Source organism: Trichechus manatus, unplaced genomic scaffold (genome assembly GCF_000243295.1).
Source record: "Trichechus manatus latirostris isolate Lorelei unplaced genomic scaffold, TriManLat1.0 scaffold00058, whole genome shotgun sequence".
Classification (NCBI taxonomy): domain Eukaryota; kingdom Metazoa; phylum Chordata; class Mammalia; order Sirenia; family Trichechidae; genus Trichechus; species Trichechus manatus.
Genome location: NW_004443994.1, coordinates 10,683,230 through 10,704,823, shown reverse-complemented (window position 1 = coordinate 10,704,823; position 21,594 = coordinate 10,683,230).

Sequence of the window (21,594 nt, the reverse complement as noted above, 5' to 3'; positions counted from 1 at the left end):
AAAGACGTGTTCTTTGGTTTTACTATGTAATCACCTTGTTTAACTTCTGCCAATTTTTCCATCTGAGCAGTGCCCTGGTCTGTAAGCCAGTCTCTTTCAAAGGAAAGAACCTCTACATTACTTCAAGGTGAAATAATATTTAAATAATTGTCCTCCTTACCCTCCTGTCCCATGTCAGAAGGACCACTAACTTTGTTGGAATCCATTTTTCCTTACTTAATGAAAACACTCTTTCATGCCAACAAATAAAGGCTAAAAGTTTGTGAAGAGATGTATTGAAGCTGAGACGGAAGGGGGCGGGGAAGGAAGAGGAAGACATGCATATGGGAAGGAAGGCCAGAAGGACGACACTCCCTTTCACCTATCATCTATAGTTATTAGAGTCCCTGGGTGGTACAAATGGTTAACTGCTGGACTGCTAGTCAAAACATTTGCAGTTTGAACACACTCGGAAGCACCTCAAAAGACAGGCCTGGTGATCTGTTTCCAAGATGTCACAGCCTTGAAAACCCTATGGAACAGTTCTACTCTCCACACAAGGGGTCGCCATGAGTTGAAACTGACTCAACAGCAACTAACCACAACATAGTTATTACTAAGACATGTATAAAAGAAAAGATTGCAAATTATATGTGTTTGCAATTCTGCCCCCAGGCCCTTAGAGAAAATTCTGTCTTGCTTATTTAACATTCCTTCCTCTCCCTGGCCTTCTAAGGAAATTGAACTTTTCATTTTAGTTTCTGGCAATCAATTGTGCAGACGTGTGTTATGCACCAAAAATAGTTTAAAAACCACAAGGAATCATACAATCTGATTCACATTTGGAAAAATGGGAGGGGGGTGGCTACTTGTTGGTAGAGAAAGAAAAGGGAATGAGGTGCAAAGAATCAGTCCCTGCATGTTGCTGGTTTGGTGAGTTTGAGGAGTTTGGGGTTGAGAGACAGAAGTTTGAGAGTGTCTGTGGACGCTGTGGAGTCCAAGAGATACTGTGAGTAAGAGGAATGAAGGGAATTTTAAGAAGCGTTGCTGTGCATAACAAACTGGATCCTTGTCCACATCGTTGAAGAAACTCCAGTGAGGAATTTGATGCTGGACTGTTTCTGCAACTCAACACAGGGACTGGGTCATGAGCTGACCCTAGTTATATCTTGGCTGCAAATGTAATTGTTTCAGACTTGTAAACATTTCTATTTAATAAATATTAACCTTGGAAAGTTCAGGACCTTAGTTTTAGAAAAGTGGCCCTCTACCCCATCATTATCTTGGTTCCCCTCCTACTTCTAAACTTCTGCTTCATTGTATCTACTCTTCCTTCTCCTATTTCCCAATTCTAGACATTCAATTTTATCTTTGAAGTACCATCTTTTTTTTTTAATTGTACTTTAGGTGAAGGTTTACAGAACAAATAGTTTCTCATTAAACAGTCAGTACACATATTGTTTTATGACATTGGTTAACAACCCCACAACATGTCAACCATCTCCCTTCTGGACCTTTTTTTCTTTTTTTTTGAAAATATACATAACCAAAGATACACCATTTCAAAAATTTCTTCATGTCCAGTTCAGTGACATCGACTACGCTCTTCCAGTTGGCTGCCATTCTCACTTTAGATGAAGGTTTACAGAACAAAATACTTTCTCATTAAACAGTTAGCACACATGTTGCCCTATGACAATCGTTAACAACCCCACTACATGTCAACACTGTCCTTACTCAACCTTGGGTTCCCTATCATCAGCTTTCCTGTCCCCTTCTGCCTTCTAGTCCTTCTCCCTGGACTGCTGTGCCTCATTAGTCCCATTTTGTTTTATGGGGCTGTCCAATCCCTGGCTGAACGGTGAACCTCGGAAGTGACTTCACCAAAGAGCTAAGAGGGTGTCTGGGGGCCATACTTGTGGGGTTTCTCCAGTTTCTTTCAGGCCAGTAAATCTGGTCTTTTTTTGTGTGTGTTAGAATTTTATTCTACATCCTTCTCCAGCTCTGTCCAGAACCCTCTGTTGTGATCCCGGTCAGACCAGTTAGTGGTGGTAGCCGGGCACCATCTAGCTGTACTGGACTCAGTATGGTGGAGGCCTTGGTAGCTGTGGTCCATTAGTCCTTTAGACCAATCTTTTCCTTGTATCCTGTCCTCTTCATTCTCCCTTGCTCCTGAAGGGTTGAGACCAGTGGAGTATCTTAGATTGCTGCTCACGGGCTTTTAAGACCCCAGACATTACTCCCAAGGTAGAATGTAGAATGTTGTCTTTATAAACTGTGTTATGCCAGTTGAGCTAGATGTTCCCCAAGACCATGGTCCCCACAGCCCTCCACCTGGCAATTCAGTCCCTCAGGGAGTTCGGAAGTGTCTATGGAGCTTCCATGACCTTTCCTTGTAGAAGTTGTGCTGGTTCCCTCAGTATTGTGTACTGTCTCACCCTTCACCAAAGATACCATCTTTACTCATGGTTTCAAATGTCACCTCTATTCTGATCATTCCAAAATTCCTCTCTCTAGCTCTTAGTATTTTTTCTACTCAGATGCCCTGTCCTTGTACCCAACATCTCCAAACCAAACTCAAGACTTTCTCTTCTTGTTTTTCTAATTCCCCACATCTTTGCGTGTGTGTGCTCAATATAAGTTAGGTATGTACGTATGTATGTATTGGTTTAGTCAGTTACTTATTTTAGAGAGTTCTAAAGCTTAAAGAGGAGCCCTGGTTGTGCAATGGTAAGAGCTACAGCTGCTGACCAAAGGGTCAGCAGTTCAAACCCACCAGCCGCTCCTTAGAAACCCCATAGGGCAGTCCTCTTCTGTACTATAGGATCGCTAGGAGTTGGAACCAACTTGATGGCACCTAACAACAACAAAACTGAAAGAGGCCTTTAGGAGAACTTAGTCATCTGGTTCCACTGGCAGGTGGCTGCAACAAATAACCGGGGGTTGCTTAGCCCAAACACAAATTCTCTAGTTTTCCCCAGGACTAATGAATCAAACTCTCATATTTACATTTTTGAAATGATTTTGGTAAGCAGTTTGGTTTGTGAACCAGCACCTCTTCTACCCAATATTCTAATGCTCAAATCTATCTTTCAACAACCCCACCATTTGTTCCTCTAGGTTCTGTTCGAATGTCTTCAGTGACAGTGAAATCACTATCTCTTGAATCAGACCTGTCCCCATGTCTTTTAATGGGCTCTTCCTTATGGAGTCAATGTAGAAGTTACCTTCAACCTTTCCCTCTTCTCTAATTTTTTATCCATTGCCAATTTACTTTTTCTTCCTTATCAATGTCTATTTTGTCATCTTCTCTCAATTCCCAAGCCCTAATCTGGACCCTTATTTGTTTTCATTTATTCATGCTGGATGCTAACCTGCTAACCAAGCCTTTTCCTTTCATTCTTACCCCACTACAATCTATCCTACATATACCAACAATTAGAATTACTCAATGCTATTTTCAGAATACCTTTCCCACTATAGTATATATTCACTGTCTACTGGGTCAAGTTGAAACAGTTCTCCCTGGCACTTAATGTTCTCTGTGTTTACCCACCGTTTCCCTAAGACATACTCTTTGATACTGCAAGGCTACTCACTTTTTCCTACTGACGGCATGTTTTTTCCACTTTTCAAAAACCTACATTCATTCTTTTCTGCTTATATAGAAGGCCTCACCTCCCCATCCACTTCTTACAAAGTCCTGAAAGATTTTAAGAATATGTCCTAACTTCTCTGTGAAGCCTTGCATGAGAAACATCAATCAATAATAATCCTGCTCTTCCCAAGAGCTCACAGCAATTAGTTTATGCTAGCAGGTTACAAACTGTGGTGCATGAACCCATGAGATCTTTTTGCGAGGTCCACAAGGTCAAAACAATTTTCATGATACAAAAATGGTATTTGCCTTTTTCATTGTGTTGACATTTGCACTGATGGTGCAAAAGCAATGGTGGATAATACTGCTGGTGTCTTATACAAATCAAGGCAACAGCACCGAACAGTGCTAACAGTCACTGTACTCTCTGATCTGCACACACTTGCAGGTAAAAAGAACCGAAAGGAAGAAAAAACTTAAGAATGTTCTTGGTGAAGCAGTAAGAATTATTAATTTTATTAAATTATAGCCTTTGAGTACACATCTTTTTAATATTCTGCCGATGAAATGGGAATTATACAAAGAAATTATGGTAGGGCCTGGTGATGGATCAAATACAGGTGAGGCAGAAACAGTCAAAGATGCTTCCCAGGTGTCCAGCAGGGGTAACCGAGTGGACAACTGGGCTACAGAGTGAACAAGATAATACAAGAAGAGGATAGAGAGGGAAGAATGTTGCCTTCTATTTTAAAAACTAAAAACCAAACCGATTGCCATCACGTCTATTCTGACTCATAGAGAGCATACAGGACAGAGTAGAATGGCCCTATAGGGGTTCCAAGGCTGTAATCTTTACAGGAGCAGACTGCTGCATCTTTCTCTTGAAGAGGGACTGGTGAGTTTAAACTGCCAACCTTTGCATTAGCAACTGAGCACTTAACCAGTGTGTCACTAGTCCTCCTTCACATTCTATTTTTGACATGTTGAATATGATGTGCCACCAGACAGGAGAAAACACTTGACTATAATACTAAGAAGCAGGTAATATTAATATGGGAGCCCTGGTAACGCAGTGGTTAAGCCTTTGGCTGCTAACCCAAAGGTAGGTGGTTCAAACCCACCAGCCACTCTGGGAAAAAATTTGTGGCAGTCAGCTTCTGTAAAGATTACAGAGTTGGAAACTGTGGGGCAGTTCTACTCTGTCCTATAAGGTCACTATGAGTTGGAATCGACTTGACAGTAAACAACATTAATATGCTTCTTTTTTTTTTAAGAGAGAAAGCAACTGTGGTACAGGAATGTTAAGTAATTTGCCCAAGGCCATAGAAAGTGGCAAAGTTAAATTCTAACTTGAATTTATCTGATACCAAAACTCATGCACAGTCCATTACACTAACATCAACAATTAGGTGATAGCTTGAAACCTTGGGAGTGGAAGAGCCCACCCCAGCAGAAAGTCAGTGGCCCAGAAGACAGCCCTGGGGAGTACAATCATCTAACGAACTGTCTCCTGAGAGGGGATGGTCAGGGAAATGGAAGGAGAATGAGGTGAGGGCAATGCCATGAAAGCAAGGGGAGTGCAGCATTAGAAGAAGGGTGTGACCAACACCATCAGGTCCTAAGACAGACACCAAAGACAGCTCATTCGATTTTGAAACTGGAAGTCGCTGGTGCCTTTAAGGAACACAGTTTCAACAAAATGGCAGAGGCAGAAGCCTAATTATAGTGAGTTGATGAGCAAAGAGGATATGATAAAGTAGAGAAAGTAAATATAAATTATGCACTTTCAGTGTTTACTGTGTTTTAGCATACTGAACATATGCTATATTTAACACTTATTGAATATATACTGAATGACAAACACTATGCCAGGTGCTTTACGTATATAATCTCATTTTATCTTCACAACAATTTGTGAGGCCTGTAGGTATCATCTTATCCGTCTTAAAGATATGAAAACTGACACTCAGGGATGTTAAACAATCTTCCACACACACAATGGTAAGCGGGAGAGTTTGAATTTGATCCAAGTCTTTAGACTTCAAAGAAGATGCTCTTTCCCTTTATACTCATGCTTTCACCTTACCAGAGTTTTTGAGGATTGTAGAAGAGTTATTTAAAAAATGTTTTCAAAACTGGGCTCAAGCCCTAGGAACTGATTATCTTCTTGAAAAAATAAGATTACAATATATGAAACAACATGAGACAATATATAAGTACTTGGAAAAGAAAGTGTTATGCAGCAGATTTGCAATTCATTCTCTCCTGTTTGGGATGGAAGGATGACCCCCTAAGCAAGAAAAAAGATGTGTGATTCAGGCTAATCTCCTGGTAAGCATACTAATAACAGACCTCCTGATAAATAGACTAATGGTATTTGTAGCAGGAGAGTCTTCATCCATGGAATGCTGCTAGCAGGATATACCAAGCCTAAGATTGCCTACGTTAAACAAACCTGGAATGTATGGATTTAAGCTGTGTAACTATCTGAGTATGAAATGGAGATGCTTTATAACCAAGAGCACTCCTTCTGTGCCAGATATGTGAAGTGTGCACATTGCTTAGAAACCACATAGGTAATCATGCTCCAGAACGTGCCCAGTGCAAAAAGGACCTAGGGAGCCATACTAATGGTCCTGAGCCTCTCCCTGCTTTGCCCCGTGCCTCATGGTTACCTGGATCCTTTAAATCATTAGTAAAGCTTGATACAGGATAGGCTTTTCTTACTCACCTGAGTCTAACTGACACTCCCAATCCTCTGTGTTATCTCTGTACTAAATCCTGAAAGTCAAAGTGTATCAACCCTTCCCCACTGTTATGGACTGAATCATGTCCCTCCCCAAATATGTAGTGGAATCTTAACCCCTATACCTGTGGATGTAATCTTGTCTAGGAATAAAGTTTTCTTTGTTATGTTTATGAGGCCATACCAGGGTAGGGTGTGTCCTAAACCTAATAACTTCTGAGTTACAAAAAGCAGATCAGACACAGAAGCCAGCACGTACTAGGGAAGAGAGATGCCTGCCATGTGAGGATCGCCAAGGACCAAAGAACACCCAGCTCTACCAACAAGGAAGGAATTGACTTGGTCAAGACCTTGGTTTGGACTTTTAGCCTGCAGAACTATGAGAAAATAAATTTGTTGTTTAAAGCCATCCACTGTGGCATTTCTTTTATAGCAGCACAGCAAACTAAGACACCTTGGCTTTGGATTTTGAACTAAGGGTTGAAGGGCAAGTAAATTTTTCAACGATGGAGGGGAAATGGAGGCTATGAATAAAAGAAAGAAAGGCAAGAACAACCCACAGGTGCATGGAACAGTAGGAGTACAAACTTGACTGTAACAAGCAGTAAATAAAGCTGGAGACACAGGATGGGAGCACATTAAAGAGAACTTCAAAAGTCGTAGAGAAGAGTCTAAATGGAGTGCAGGGTCTTTTTTTTGTTTTGTTTTGTTTTTTGTAAAAAAAATAAGGTATTGAGAGTGGAACATCAGAAATACTACTCTGATTGCACTGTGAGGAAAGCATCCTAGATAAAGTTAATCTGGAATCCGGGAAGTTAGTTAAAGATATTGCAGTAATCAAACCATGGAGATTCTGAAGGCCCTAAGCTAGGACCATGGCAATAGATATGGAGAGAAAGGAACAGTTAAACATCTCACAGGAAAAAAAAAAAAAAAGACACCAGCAGACCTTGTTAAATTACGAGATCAGGGCAATAAATGTTAACAATAAATCTATCGTCCAAATGAGCACCTACCTCCCTCCAGGAGGCAGAGCTTGATTTCCTCGCTTGACAGTAGGCTAGACTTCATGACTTGCTTTCAAATAGAGTATGGAAAGGGGAAAACTTTGCAGTGGAGAAACCTGGCAAACACTACCTTAACCAAGTGATAAAGGTTAACATCACTGGTGATGTTATGTTATCCCTGATGGGATATGACAAGAAGAGTATGTCACCTCTCTGGTGTTCTTACCAAAAAACCAGTAACCTCCATCTAATCATGAAAAGCAAACACTGGTGATGTAGTGGTTAAGTACTATGGCTTCTAACCAAAAGGTTGGCAGTTCGAATCCACCAGATGCTCCTTGGAAACTCTATGGGGCAGTTCTACTCTGTCCTATAGAGTTGCTATAAGATGGAATCAACTTGATGGCAATGGGTTTAACCATGAAAAAAACATCAGAAAAACCCAGATTAGAGGACATTCTACAGGACACCTAGCCAGTACTCCTTAATGCCGATAAAGCAAAGGAAAGAGTAAGAATATGTCACCGCCCAGAGAGATGGGGCAGCCATGACAACTAAATGTAATGTGGCAACCTGGATTAGACGTTGGAACAGAAAGAGGACACTAGTGGAAAAACTGATGCAGTCCAGTGAAGTCTGGAGTTTACTTAATAGTTGCTTAGCTTTGACAACTGTACCGTGGCAATGGAAGACATTAAAAATAGGGGAAACTAGGTGAGGGGTATATGGGAACTCTCTGTGCTAACTTTACAACTTTTCTGTATATCTAAAAAAAAAGTTTATTTTTAAAAAGTGAGGGACTAAGAGAATGTTGACAACAGAATTTGGGACAGGAGGAAGTTGAATTCAGGAATATGAATGACCCCAAGATGAACTAAAGTACATTATGTTCTTTTCCATGAAGAACGCCACTGAATCCTAAGATTCAGGGAACACAGTTCATCCTGCAGCATATATCATAGGGGTGTAAGAATGCTGTCTTAGTTATCTAGTGCTGCTATAACAGAAATACCACAAGTGGATGCTTTAACAAACAGAAATTTATTCTCTCACAGTTTAGGAGGATAAAAGTCCAAATTCAGCATGAAAGGGAAGGCTTTCTCTCTGTCAGCTCTGAAGGAAGGTCCTTGTCATCAGTCTTCCCCAGTCTAGGAGCTTCTCAGCTCAGAGACCCCAGGTCCAGAGGACATGCTCTGCTCCTGGCGCTTCTTGTTTGGTGGTAATGAGATCCCTCTGCTGTCTTCGTCGTTTTCTTTTATCCTTCAAAAGAGATTGACTCAAGATATAACCTAATCCTGTAGATTGTGTCCTGCCTCATTAGCATAACTGCCTGTAATCCTGTCTCATTAACATCATAGAGGTTAAGATTTACAACATATAATATAGGTACATCAGATCACAAAATGGAGAACAACCTCACAATACTGGGAATCATGGCTTAGCCAAGGTGGCGTAATTTTGGGAGGACACAATGCAATCCATAACAAATGCCCTGGAAGAAAGAATAATAAAGCATTGTCATGCTGCAAAGACAGGTGGGTTAAAAGGCTAGCACCACCACTTACTAGCTAGGGAGTCTGAAAAAAGTTACTCTAGCCTTTCCAAGCCTCAGCTTCCTCATTTGTACAATGGTGGTAATAATTCATATCATGTATGTTCATTTTTTGTATAGTAGCTTTAGGATCATGAAAAAAATCTTTCCCCAAACTGAAAATAAACAGCACAACTTTAATTAATGATATCAGTAACCTACTGCTGATTCATAAATGGGGTGGAAAACTGTTTTATCAGATGAACATTCCTAGCATATGCCAGGACTGCTTCCTTCTGGAAAAAAAACTTAGAACAAAACATCAGCAATAACATTCTTATCCAAAACTCCAAATATTGAAGAAGCACTCAACAGCTTCTCAGCATCAAATGACATTTTTAATATCAAAACAAACTGAGGAGCTTTCTACCTTCTACAGCCAAACAGATTATATATTCTTTTTGAGGATTTAGAAATACAGTTGGTATTCTATAGCATTTTTAGAACATGGCATATTGTACACAATATTCACTTAAACAAACAGGTTGCAAATAGTTGTCTCAAGTTGAACTAATGAGTGCTGCAAATAACCATTAGTAATATTAGTAATAATTATTCATGTTCACAAATATGAAGATCTAAGGATGTTCACTCAGAGTTATACATAACAATGAAACTTAGAACAAACAAACATGTAACAATAGGGAAGTGGCTAAATATATTACATTTCCATATGCCACCAAGAGATACAATGATGGAATCAGATAGTGTGAGAATAAAAACAATTGCAGAACTTGCAAAAATGACTCAGAGTTTACGGCCTTCACACCCTTTCTTAGGAAATTATTTGAGGATAGGCTGCAGAAAAAAAAAGTGAGTAAACCAAGAAAGTTCAAGACATGGGATCCAGGAAGCAAAGGCTCCAACCCAGGAGAGTAGTGAAAGGAAGCCCCAGACCGTTGGGTAGCAGACCTAGAGAGCAGCCTGTTTAGACTGGTACAAGCAGATGAAGAATTTGGGGAGGAGGAATCTGAGAAAAGATATTTCAGAGCTTGGATACTATCTTGAGAAACGGAGCAACTCAAATATGTGATAAAGGCAGATAATGCAAGAAAAAATGAAAGACAATTAGAAACTCAAGGAATTAGATAGGAAATGCAATCCTGGTTGTGAAACAAACCTATTTTAATATAATCAAAATAAACCCTTTACTGACTTTACACCATGGCTTGGGTCAGGCGTACCTTAGTCCTTAGAGTGACAGCTTTGCTTTTTAACACTTTAAAGAGATCTTTTGCAGCACATTTGTCCAATGCAATACATCGTTTGATTTCTCATCTGCTGCTTCCATAGGGTGTTGATTGTGGATCCAAGTAAAATGAAATCCTTGACAACTTCAATCTTTTTCCATTTATCGTGATGTTGCTTATTGGTCCAGCTGTAAGGATTTTTGTTTTCTTTATTCTGAGGTGTAATCCATACTGAAGGCTGTAGTCTTTGATCTTCATCAATAAGTGCTTCAAGTCCTCTTCACTTTCCAGCAGGCAAATTTATTTCATCTGCATAATACAGGTTGCTAATGAGTCTTCCTCCAATCCTGATGTCTTCATATAGTCCAGCTTCTCAGATTCTGCTCAGCCTACAGATTGAATAAGTATGATGAAAGTATACAGCCCAGACGCACACCTTTCCTGACTTTAAACCATGCTTGTTCTGTTCGAATGACTGCCTCTTGATCTATATACAGGTTCCTCATGAACACAATTAAGTGTTCTGGGATTCCCATTATTCCCAATGTTAATCCATAATTTGTTATGATCCACACAGTCCAATGCCTTTGCATAGTCAATAAAACACAGGTAAACATCTTTCTGGTATTCTCTGCTTTCAGCTAGGATCCATCTAACATCAGCAATGATATCCCTAGTTGCACGTCCTCTTCTGAATCTGGCCTGAATTTCTGGCAGATCCCCATTGATGAATACAGCTGCAGCCGCTTTTGAATGATCTTCAGCAAATGTTATTTGCGTGTGATATTAATGATACTGTGCGATAATTTCCGCATTCAGTTGGATCACCTTTCTTTGGAATAGGCATAAATATGGAACTCTTCCAGTCAGTTGGCCAGTTAGCTGTCTTCCAAATTTCTTGGCATAGACGAGTGAGCACTTCCAGCACTGCAACTGTTTGTTGAGACATCTCAGTTGGCGTTCTGTCAATTCTTGGATCCTTGTTTTTTGCCAGTGCCTTCAGTGCAGCTTGGACTTCTTCCTTCAGTACTATCGGTTCCTGATCATATGCTCCTGAAATTGTTGAACATCCACCGATTTTTTTGGTAGAGTTACTCTGTGTATTCCTTCCATCTTCTTTTGTTTAGGTAGTCTTTAATTTTTCTTAATGATGATTTGTGGTCTTTAGGGTAAAAGTCTTGCATATCTTTTGTTAAATTTATTCCTAGGTACTTACTGTTTTTTGATGCTATTGTAAAGATATCTTTTTCTTACCTTTGTTCTCTGTTTGTTGTTGGTATATAAAGATACAATTCATTTTTGTATATTGATGGTGTAATGTGATCTTGCTGAACTTGCTTATTAGTTCTAGGAGAGTTTTTTATATATATATATATATAAAAGGTACAGATAATTTGCTTTTATTCTCCACTAGACATTTTTTTTTAGTTGCAATTACAAAATCTTCTTTTAAGAAAAAAGCCATTACTACAACTAGCCTAAAGAATAGTTGGAGTAAGTATCAAGTCAAAGTGCTTTCCAAATACTAGTTCTCATTCTTTACGTGACAAGGATTTCATCATGGTTTGCAGAATTATTTTGTTAGGCTTACTTAGAATAACAAAATGCACAAAGGGACCTAGGGAGTCACTGCCTGAAAAATCCAGTAAACGTAGGTTCTGAAAATAGATATAAAACAGAATTTCTTTGCATGGAATCATTCATCATTTCATCTAATTTTCTGTATTTTGGTTCCCTGAGAATAGCTTCACTTTAATTAGATAAATTTATTTCATACTAAAGCAACAAAACACAGGAAGACATCAAAGAAGCAACAACCATCTTTAAAACAAAAAAAATGCTGTTGATTTCCTTTACTTATCACTTTTACTAACAAGGCAAAAGTTAATTTCTTTTTTAAAAATCCAGCATGTATTTTATTGGTTTAAAAAAAATTTGTAAAAGTCGAAAGAGAAAAGTATTTATCCCAATAATTAAACATTCAACTTGCCAATCCATGCATAGCTAGACATTTACGATGCCTGTGATTTCAGTGGCCAGCAGAGAACAGCAATTCATAATATTCACATTTAAAAATGTGTGTAAGCGATTTGTTCCCTTTTACCAACTTATACTCTTTTCATAACACATTGATGATGTGTGAGTCATGTTTACAGAACATATTTCTAAATTACAGCATGACATTGAACTCACCCGCATACCCATACACATTCTTTCCAGTGTTCACCTGTATTTTGTTCATCAGCGTGCATCCTTTTTTAGAAAAAGTACTTAAGAAGCAAAGTGCCCATATACCAAATATCTAAGACCTGTAAAAGGAAGAAGTCTTTTGATGCATCTTAAACTGGTAATATATTAATAGTTATAACATTTTAGAAAGTAGTAAAAATCTTGAACTTGCCACAGGATCAGAAAATATTTTATTAGATTTCCTGAAAGGATGTTTTTTATTGCCATCATTAGAATTTCAAACTAAGAAGCTACATTTTTAACTATCTGCTATCAAAATTTTTAAAAAAGAAGATGAAGGAATGAACAGTTGGAAATGCCAGGACAAATAGCCTATTCCTTCAGAACAATAAAGTTATTACAGATATCTTTTGGGGTACAGAAGCACTTATTTTATACATTAAAACTCATATAGTTTTTAAAACATTTACGTTATTTAAACTTGTGACTTCAAATGGCTGATGTGGAGAGATGCTTTGATATGTCTGATTCTTGCAGAAATAATGCCAAATTGGCTTCTTAGTCAATAAGCTATCTTTGTGGGAGTCAACGTAAAGGAAAATACAAGAGTATTAATACACATTTGTATGAATTTTTTAGAAATCCTCAAATAGTCACAAATATGCACTAATGTAAGGATTTTAGTAATACCAAACAGGGAAAAACAAAAGCCAGAAATTACATTTAAGTTTTAAACCATAGACTTTTATGCCATGTCTATTACATAAAAGTCTAGTTACATATATGTATTACTTCCAAATATATATCTTCAGCTTAGTGGTATATCTAGGTTGAAAAATAATTGATTATCAAGAAACCAAACATGCAAGGGATGTAAAATTGTTAATTTACAAATGTATATGTAGAAAAATAATTTTAGATATAGAATTTAATATGCTTTATTGCCTGAGAGTCACTGCGAGAATCCTCTTTAAGCTCAGTCCTGGAATTGTGATGAAGTCTCTGAGCAAGACACCCCCATTGCTGCAAACTATTTAACTAATGAACATGTAATTATGCAGAAAAGAAATAATTTAACTGGTTATACAGGAATCTATACCTTCCCCTGGTGGTTAAATCATGAATGCATCTAGAAAGACAGACAAATGTCTATTATCTACATAATCCTCAAAGTTTAAAGTAAAAATTCAAAATATTCGGGTCATTTGTCTCTCTCAAAATTTATAAATCCAAACAGTCACAGCAGTACAGACACACATGTTAGGTTATTATTTTGTTTAATAAACAAGATAACATATCACAAAAGTGATCCCTGAATGGGTTTGGAGTTGGTCTTTATAAACTAAGAAATGTATGTTTGGATTTTACCCCCTGAAGTCACTATGCCCAATCTTGTCTGCTTGTTAGGCTATTGCAAAACTGCACTTACCAGTAGAAGGCAGAATATATTCAGCAATACACAACGGTGAATTACATAAACAATCTCAGCAACCGTTCTCCAACAGAAAATATGAAGAAACAACTCTGTAAGAAGGAAAAATTAGTAAGATATTACATAGGAAGAAAGCTGCATTGTTATCCATATGTATTTAACTCTTCCCTCTGGCACTTCATCACTGTCTACTCTGAGCCCACAGAAGTTTGTTCATACCTCAGCTAGTCCAACAACCTACATTTTTAAAAAGCATTATCTTTGATAGAACTGTCTCTCCCGCTATGGGGTTGGGGGGTGTCTTAGTTATCTAATGCTGCTGTAACAGAAATATCACAAGTAGATGGCTTTAACAAAGAGAAATTTATTTCTTCACAGAAGAGTAGGCCAAAAGTCCAAATTCAAGGCGTCAGCTCCAGGGGAAGGCTTTCTCTGTCGGCTCTGGAGGAAGGTCCTTGTCATCAGTCTTCCCTTGGTCTGGGAGCATCTCAGCACAGGAACCTTAGGTCCAAAAGACATGCTGTGCTCCTGGTGCTGCTTTTTTGTGGTATGAGGCCCCTCTCTCTGCTTGCTTCCCTTTCCTTTTATCTCTTGTAAGATAAAAGGTGGGGCAGGCCACACTGCAGGGAAACTCCCTTTACACTGGATCAGGGATGTGACCATAGTAAGGGTGTTACAATCCCATCCTAATCCTCTTTAACATAAAATTACAATCATAAAATGGAGGACGACCAGAAAATACTGGGAATCATGGCCTCACCGAGTTGACACATATTTCTGGGGGACACAATTCAATCCATGACAGGGGGCACTGGTGGTTGAGTGGTAGAATTTTTGCCTTCCATTTTGGAGACCCAAACTCAATTACCAACCAATGTACCTCATGCTCAGCTACCATGTGTCTGTCAGTGGAGGCTTTCATGTTGCTATGATGTTGAACGGGTTTCAGCAGAGCTTCCAGACTAAGACAGACTGGAAGAAAGCCTGATGATCTAACTCTGAAAAAGCAGTCAATGAAAACCATATGGATCACAATGGTCCCATCCCGTTGTGCATGGAGTTGACAGTACATATCTAACAACAACAGTAACACCCACTATACTGTGGTTCCTTCAGGATGACAGTCAAGTTGTAGGCATCTTTATACTCGCAAAATCTAGCACCAAACCAAAAACCTGTTGCCATCGAGTCAATTCCAACTCATGGTGACCACGTGTGTTACAGAGTAGAATGAAGCTCCAAAAGGTTTTTGTTGGCCGTAATCTCTGAAGAAGCAGATAAGCAGACCTTTCTTCTGAAGTGCTGCTGGGTGGGTTAGAACCATCAACCTTTCAGCCAGTAGCCAAGCATAAACCATTTGTGATACCCAGGGACTCACAGTGTCTAGCATATAGGCATGTAACATAATATTTGTGGAATGAATAAATGGATAACTTGTTTCCAGTGTTAAATAAAATGAAAATATTATCAAATAATAACTTTTTAAAAGCTTATATTATCTAGTTTCATTATTATACTAATTCAGACAGAGATAAGATGGTGGCAGACAAGGTAGAAAATGACCAGCTTATTTATAAAACAAATTCAACAAAAAATATAGAAAATGAACAAAGGACAAATTAAATGTTAATTTAAAATGGCAAAAGCACTGCGAGGTCATGACATCAATTTTTCCTTAAAAGGTCCTGAATTGAAATACCATGATTTAGGAAATAAAACGAAAAAGAAAAGTCTCAAAATGTGAACGTAACTTTTTATTTTTTTGACTTTTTAACCAGCTGGTTAAAATGAAATTTAGACACGGAAACAAATGGCTAACATGGATGGACACCAGGGGGAGAATTCAGGTTTTGTGAGGTCTAAAGCTTATGTAAAGTGAGAACTTCTCTTATAAAAATAATAATTACAAATAAAAAATTAGATATGAATACTTAGAAAGAGAACATACATCATCAAATTACAAGTGTTAAAGAGAAAATAAATACCACAGAAGTGAAACATCAAGGAAAGTAACAGAACAGCCCTGGTGGCGCAGTGATTAAGAGCTCAGCTGCTAACCATATTACTGGCAGTTCAGATCCACCAGATGCTCCTTGGAAACCCTATGGGGCAGTTCTACTTTTTCCTATAAGGTCGCTATGAGTCAGAATCAACTCAACAGCAACAGGTTTTTTTTTTTTTTTTTAACTGACTGCCTGATATACCTCTCCAAGGACATTTTCCCTACAGATTTTGGCTGCACAGTCTTTGGTCATCAATTTATGTGACAATTTTATAATATTTTCTGTAGAGAGAATAAAAAGAATTTACTTTTCATTCAGCTTTTGAAAATTTTTGATAGTTTAGAAAAGTTTCTTTCAGCTTCATAGCTCTTCTTTGTAAATTTTTTGGATTATCTTATTTTTGAAAACCTTTATCAAATTTCTTTCATACAGCATTTCCTGGCTAGTAACTACTTTTGGAATTGACACCATTCATTAACCAGTGTATGTGGTGTATTGTGAATTTTGTGTTATCCTGGACAAAGACAGCATTTTGTGTCAAACCAGAAAATCTTTTTCCAATGTCTTCACATGATTTACTCTTCTTTTAATTGAAGTATTAAATAATCCAATAACCTATTAATTATTTTTATTCAAAATTTATCTCTTCCTCTTAATGAATTACTACATTTTGGTATGATCTCATTCTTTTGGTTACAATTCACTTCTCAGTGGCAGAAAAATGTTTATTGAATTCATTTTTGTTTCAAATTCCATTATTTTTATTTGATTTTCTCTCAATGTTTTAATAAATTTGAAAATTACAAATGTCCAAATCAGGAATCTGTTATTTCTCTTTTGTTTTATTAAGATGGTCCCAATGTCTTTTGCAGTTAAAATGACATGTTCCCACCTGCGCATTTACCTCATTGTACAAATGCCCTTGGCCACTCCAACTCCATCTAACATGAGGGGAAATATGAGAGGGGTGAATGTGGAGTAAAAAAAGTCTGGATTGTAATTGATTGTGGCTAAAACTGTTTATTTTTGCAAATTTTAACAAAACAGAACAATCAGCATAGGAGCACAATTCAAGGGCGCTTGCAAGTGAGGGATTCTGAAGCTTAAACTTCTTTAGCTTCACAGTTAATTCCACCTGAGAGACTCTTAGGACACAAAGAGACAAACAAAACAAAGCAAAATCCAAACTCATTGATTCCCGCTCATGGCAACCTCGTGTGTTACAACAGAGTACAACTGAGCTCCATAGGGTTTTCTTGGCTGTAATTTTTATGGAAGCAGATCGGCAGGCCTATCTTCCATGGCACCACTGTGTGGGTTTGAACCGCCAACCTTTTGGTTAGCAGCCAAGAGCAAACTGTTTGCATCTCCCAGGGACCTACAAAGGGCCCATCACAAGTAAAAAATATCTTGGCCTCTGTTGTCTGGGGCTTCACTCTGCAGCCATGATCCTCATCTGAGATCAGGCAAAGTTGAGAAAGCTATTTTTTTTTTCCTATGTATGGATTCTAAAAGCTTCCTCCTCAAATAAATAAACCGAAAGCATACACTATGTGTTCTTTGCACAATTCCATGAGTATTTTATAAAGAAGTAAACAGTAAACTACATATCACATACCAGAAATGAGGAAGCCTGTAGTAACAGCAATATGCACATTCACAAGTGATGGATCAAACTTATAAATATTTAAAAAAAAAAAAAATTAGCACATGGGTTATAAATGATGGCTACATTTTTTTTTTCCTACTGAGACTTAAATATAATGAAAACACTTTCTGTAGTTTCTCAAATGTCAAGTTGCCATTTTCAAACATAAATCGTAGACAGAGCCAACATGGCACTATAGACAGAAGGATCATGCTGTCCCTCTGTAGCAAAGACCTGAAAAATTAAGTAAAACAGATAGAAATGTCAGTCCTGGATCCATAAGTACCAAAGGAAGGAATAAAAAACTCAATCACTGAATGGAATAAGAAACTGACAGAGAACAGAGAACGAAGAGAGCTAGGGAGCAGAGGTCCCATACCAGCTAACATGGCCAGATTTGCCATCTTGGGCTTCAGCCGCCGGAGAGCTCAGAGAGTCCAGAAAGGCTACTCCACGGAGCTCCCAGCAGGAGACAGAGCACCCAGTAACCAGGGATACATGTTTTCCCACCCTACACCCTCTACCCTGTACAAGACCTCCGCTACTTGCCATCAGCTCACTACCACAAAGGTTCGCCATCTTGGGCTACAGGCACCGAAGAACTCAGGGGGTACAAGAAGGCAAACTCCACGGGGCTCCCAGCAGGAGACAGAGTACCCAGGGATACACTCTTTCCCACCCCCCACCCTACTTCCCTCTATGTGGTCCCCTGCTGATTGCCACCCACTGCTTGCCAATGGGTCAAGCTTGTTTCGCTGGAGAGACACTAGCTCACTGCCAACGGGGTCCGCCCCACCCCCACTGGCCAGCCCCTACAGCCTCATTTTTTTTTTTTGTACTGTTGTTTATTTATTTATTTATTTATTAGGGGGGGGTTTGCTTTTCTAGCCCCATGTGCCATCCCCTCCCCTTCTTGACAGGCTGTGATTTTATTTGGTTTGTTTGCTTTTTTTTTTTTTTGTGTGGTTTGTTCTATTTATTTCTTTGTTTTTGATCTTTTTTTGGCGTGGGGGGGGGGGGGTTGTTGGTTTTGTCTCCCTTCCTTCCTACTCTTTCTCCCTCCCAGCTAGCCCAGTGTGCCATCTCCTCCCCTTCTTTACAAAACCATACCAAACCTTTTGTGGCAGAGTCAATTCTGACTCATAGCAAGCCCATAGGGTTTCCAAGGAGCGGCTGGTGGATTGGAACTGCTGACCTTTTGGTTAGCAGCCAAGCTGTGACAGGCTGTGATTTTTTTATTTTTGTGTCTTTTTGGTTTTTGAGGGTTTTTTTTAATTGCACTTTTTTTGTTGCTTTTCTCACTCTCCCTTCCTTCTTTCTCTTTCTCTCACCCAGCTAGCCCCGTGTGCCATTCCCTTCCCTTTTTGATGGGCTATGATTGTTTGGTTTGTTTGCTTTGTCCTTTTTTTTTCTTTTTCTTTTCTCCTTTTTTTTTTCTGTTTCTTCTCTCTCTGTCTGCTTTACTTCCTCTCCTTTCTCCTGCCCACCCAGACTTGTGCACCACACACGCCCTTTCTGGAGGAGCTGTGCTGCACAGCTCAGTTGGAGAGTCACTGCACATGGCCTCCTCTGGTCTGCACCACCGACACCAATCGGCTCCCTCAGCGCCATTTTATTTATTGTTTGTTTTTTTTGGTGTTTTCTTGTTTGTTTGGTATTGTTTCTCCTCTCCCTTCCTTTCTTTCTTCTCTTCCCTCCATCCAGCCCCATGCATCACCCCCAACTTCTTGGTGGGCTGTGCTGTACAGCTCAGCTGGAGAGCCTCTGGGACTCGGCCTACCTGGGTCTGTTCCACCTCCACAGTCTAGCTCCCTCAGCACCATATTTTATATTTTTCTTTATCTTTCCCCTTCTCCTTTTCCTTCTCCCTCCCAACTAGGCCCTTCCCTACCTCTGCCCCTTCCAGACGGCCGTGCTGTGCCGTACCACCTGGCAAGAAAGATACCAGCTCGCCACCACTCCAATTCGGCCCTGCCCCCAATGGCCAGCACACCCACCAATATATTTGTTTGTTGTTATTCTTTATAGACAAAAAAAGTAGGTGTAATTTATAACCAAATAAGACTGTCAACAGCTAAAACTACAAATGGAAACATTTAGCACAAATCATGTCTTCTTTACAAATTTGGGTCTGAAAACTATAACACATGAAAATTGAACTGAATAAATTATGGCATAAAATGTAAAAATATAAAAAACAATAAGTAGAAGTTTGTGAAGAAAAAAATAGATCAATGAGTCATCTTTGTTATAAAATTTACTTCCCAAAAGATTGGTTCTTCTGAAAATCATCTAAGTAAAATAAAAAAAGAAAAGCTAGAAATTGTTTAGGTAGACTGTACAGAAACCTGGTCAAGGAATTAAATTCACTAAATTGATTCACTCTGAAAAATAGCTTTCCAATCAAAACTCATCAATATTGGAATAATAGTGATGGGAATAATTCTATACTGATGAGTAAAACACAACTTCTTTGCAAACAGTGGTGGTCAAAATGCATGGTCAAACTGCCCCCAGAGCCCATGTCTACCATGTCCCAGTGCACTGCTCTCTCAAAACACATCTCTTCTCTCAAACTAAGCTGAACTAAAACTTTCACATAGCACAAGGAAATATGTTTTGTAAAGTTGCTATTATTGGAATGAATTTAAACTTTTTAAAATGAACCATCTGACAGATCATCCTATTATTGATGAACACAGTTATTATTAGTGTCTCAAATCTTCTCATGTGGTGCTAAATTCTTCTCACATAGCTGTAAATAATTCTCATATTTCATCTCTTTGATATCAATTGATGACTAAAAATTTATGGATTTGAAGTCTAAGTCTTAAGTAGCTGTTATCCAAGTTGACTAACCTATCTCAATAACTCATTTTTACTCAGAACAGTATTTACGATAACTTGGTTTTATTCACAAAGAGTAAAAATGTTTATATCATCACCATATACTCCCTATTTTTTATAACAATTGCATACTAAGTCAAAATGGTCCTCATTGTATGTATTCAAATCTGAAATCATTTTAAGGCACCTTGCTGAAATAAATCGTGAACACGTACATTTCTATAAAACATATACTATTACTATGCTTTGTGTTTTAAAGTAAGAAATGTTTTTATTGATAATTAATATACAAATAAAAATCAAATGGACTATCTTAGAAATAAACAGCTTACCCAAAAGGATCAGTTATAAGAGCTTCATCAGAAAATAAAATATATAGGCAAAAAACTGCAATCACTAAAGAATGGCATATGGATACCACCCTGAAATGAAACAAAATACATACAAAGATTTTAGATTCTTTGCACTAAACTTTAACTCATTCTGGCAAGACATTTAGCATTCTTAAGAAGTTATATCTAGAAGCATTTAAATATCGTAGTGGAATACATCTGAGAGTATGATACAAAATTGCCATTTAGAAACCCAAGGGCTACACTTAGGAATTAATGACAAAAACACTGCCTGTGACTGTAGTCCCCTGCTGGAAAATCAAGGAATCACTTCTTGGTAGAGCTCTAAAGCAGAAGCATACGTGATATTGTGGTTGATGAAGTTTTGTACAGAGAGATAGCAATTGGTAAACCCAGCACCCAGCTCCCTACTGCATCTCCAACAGCATCACTGCAGGCGGAGTTCCCTGCTCTTTAGGAAATCAGTTGAAATGCTTCCAAATCTACTGGCCTTAACCACCTCCTTATCCTTAAAAAGGAGTCCTGGTGGCACAGTGGTTAAGAGAACAGCTGCTAACCAAAAGGTCAGCTGTTTGGCAGTTCAGATCTACCAGCTGCTCCTTGGGACCCCTATGGGACAGTTTCACACTGTCCTATAGGGTTGCTTTAAGTTGGAATCTACTTGACAGCAATGGGTTTGTTTTGTTTGTTTTTGTTTTTGTGTTTTGTTTTTTTTGGTATTATTAAAACAGAATTCAGATGGATCATGAAATGAAGATGTGTTACCTGGGAGATTTCAGTTTTAAAGGTACATCCACATGCATTATTTTGCTTGATTTTTGTAACAAAGCCGTGAGAAAGCTAGGGCAGCTATTATTAGCCCTTCTTTAAAAGTATTATGAGGAGGAGCCGGCAAGATGGCGCTCTAGGCAGAAGCACCACACCGTCCCTCCACAACAAAGATCTGAAAAACTAAGCCAAACAGAGAATCAACAATCCTGAAACCCTAGAACATCAAATGAAGAGATAAA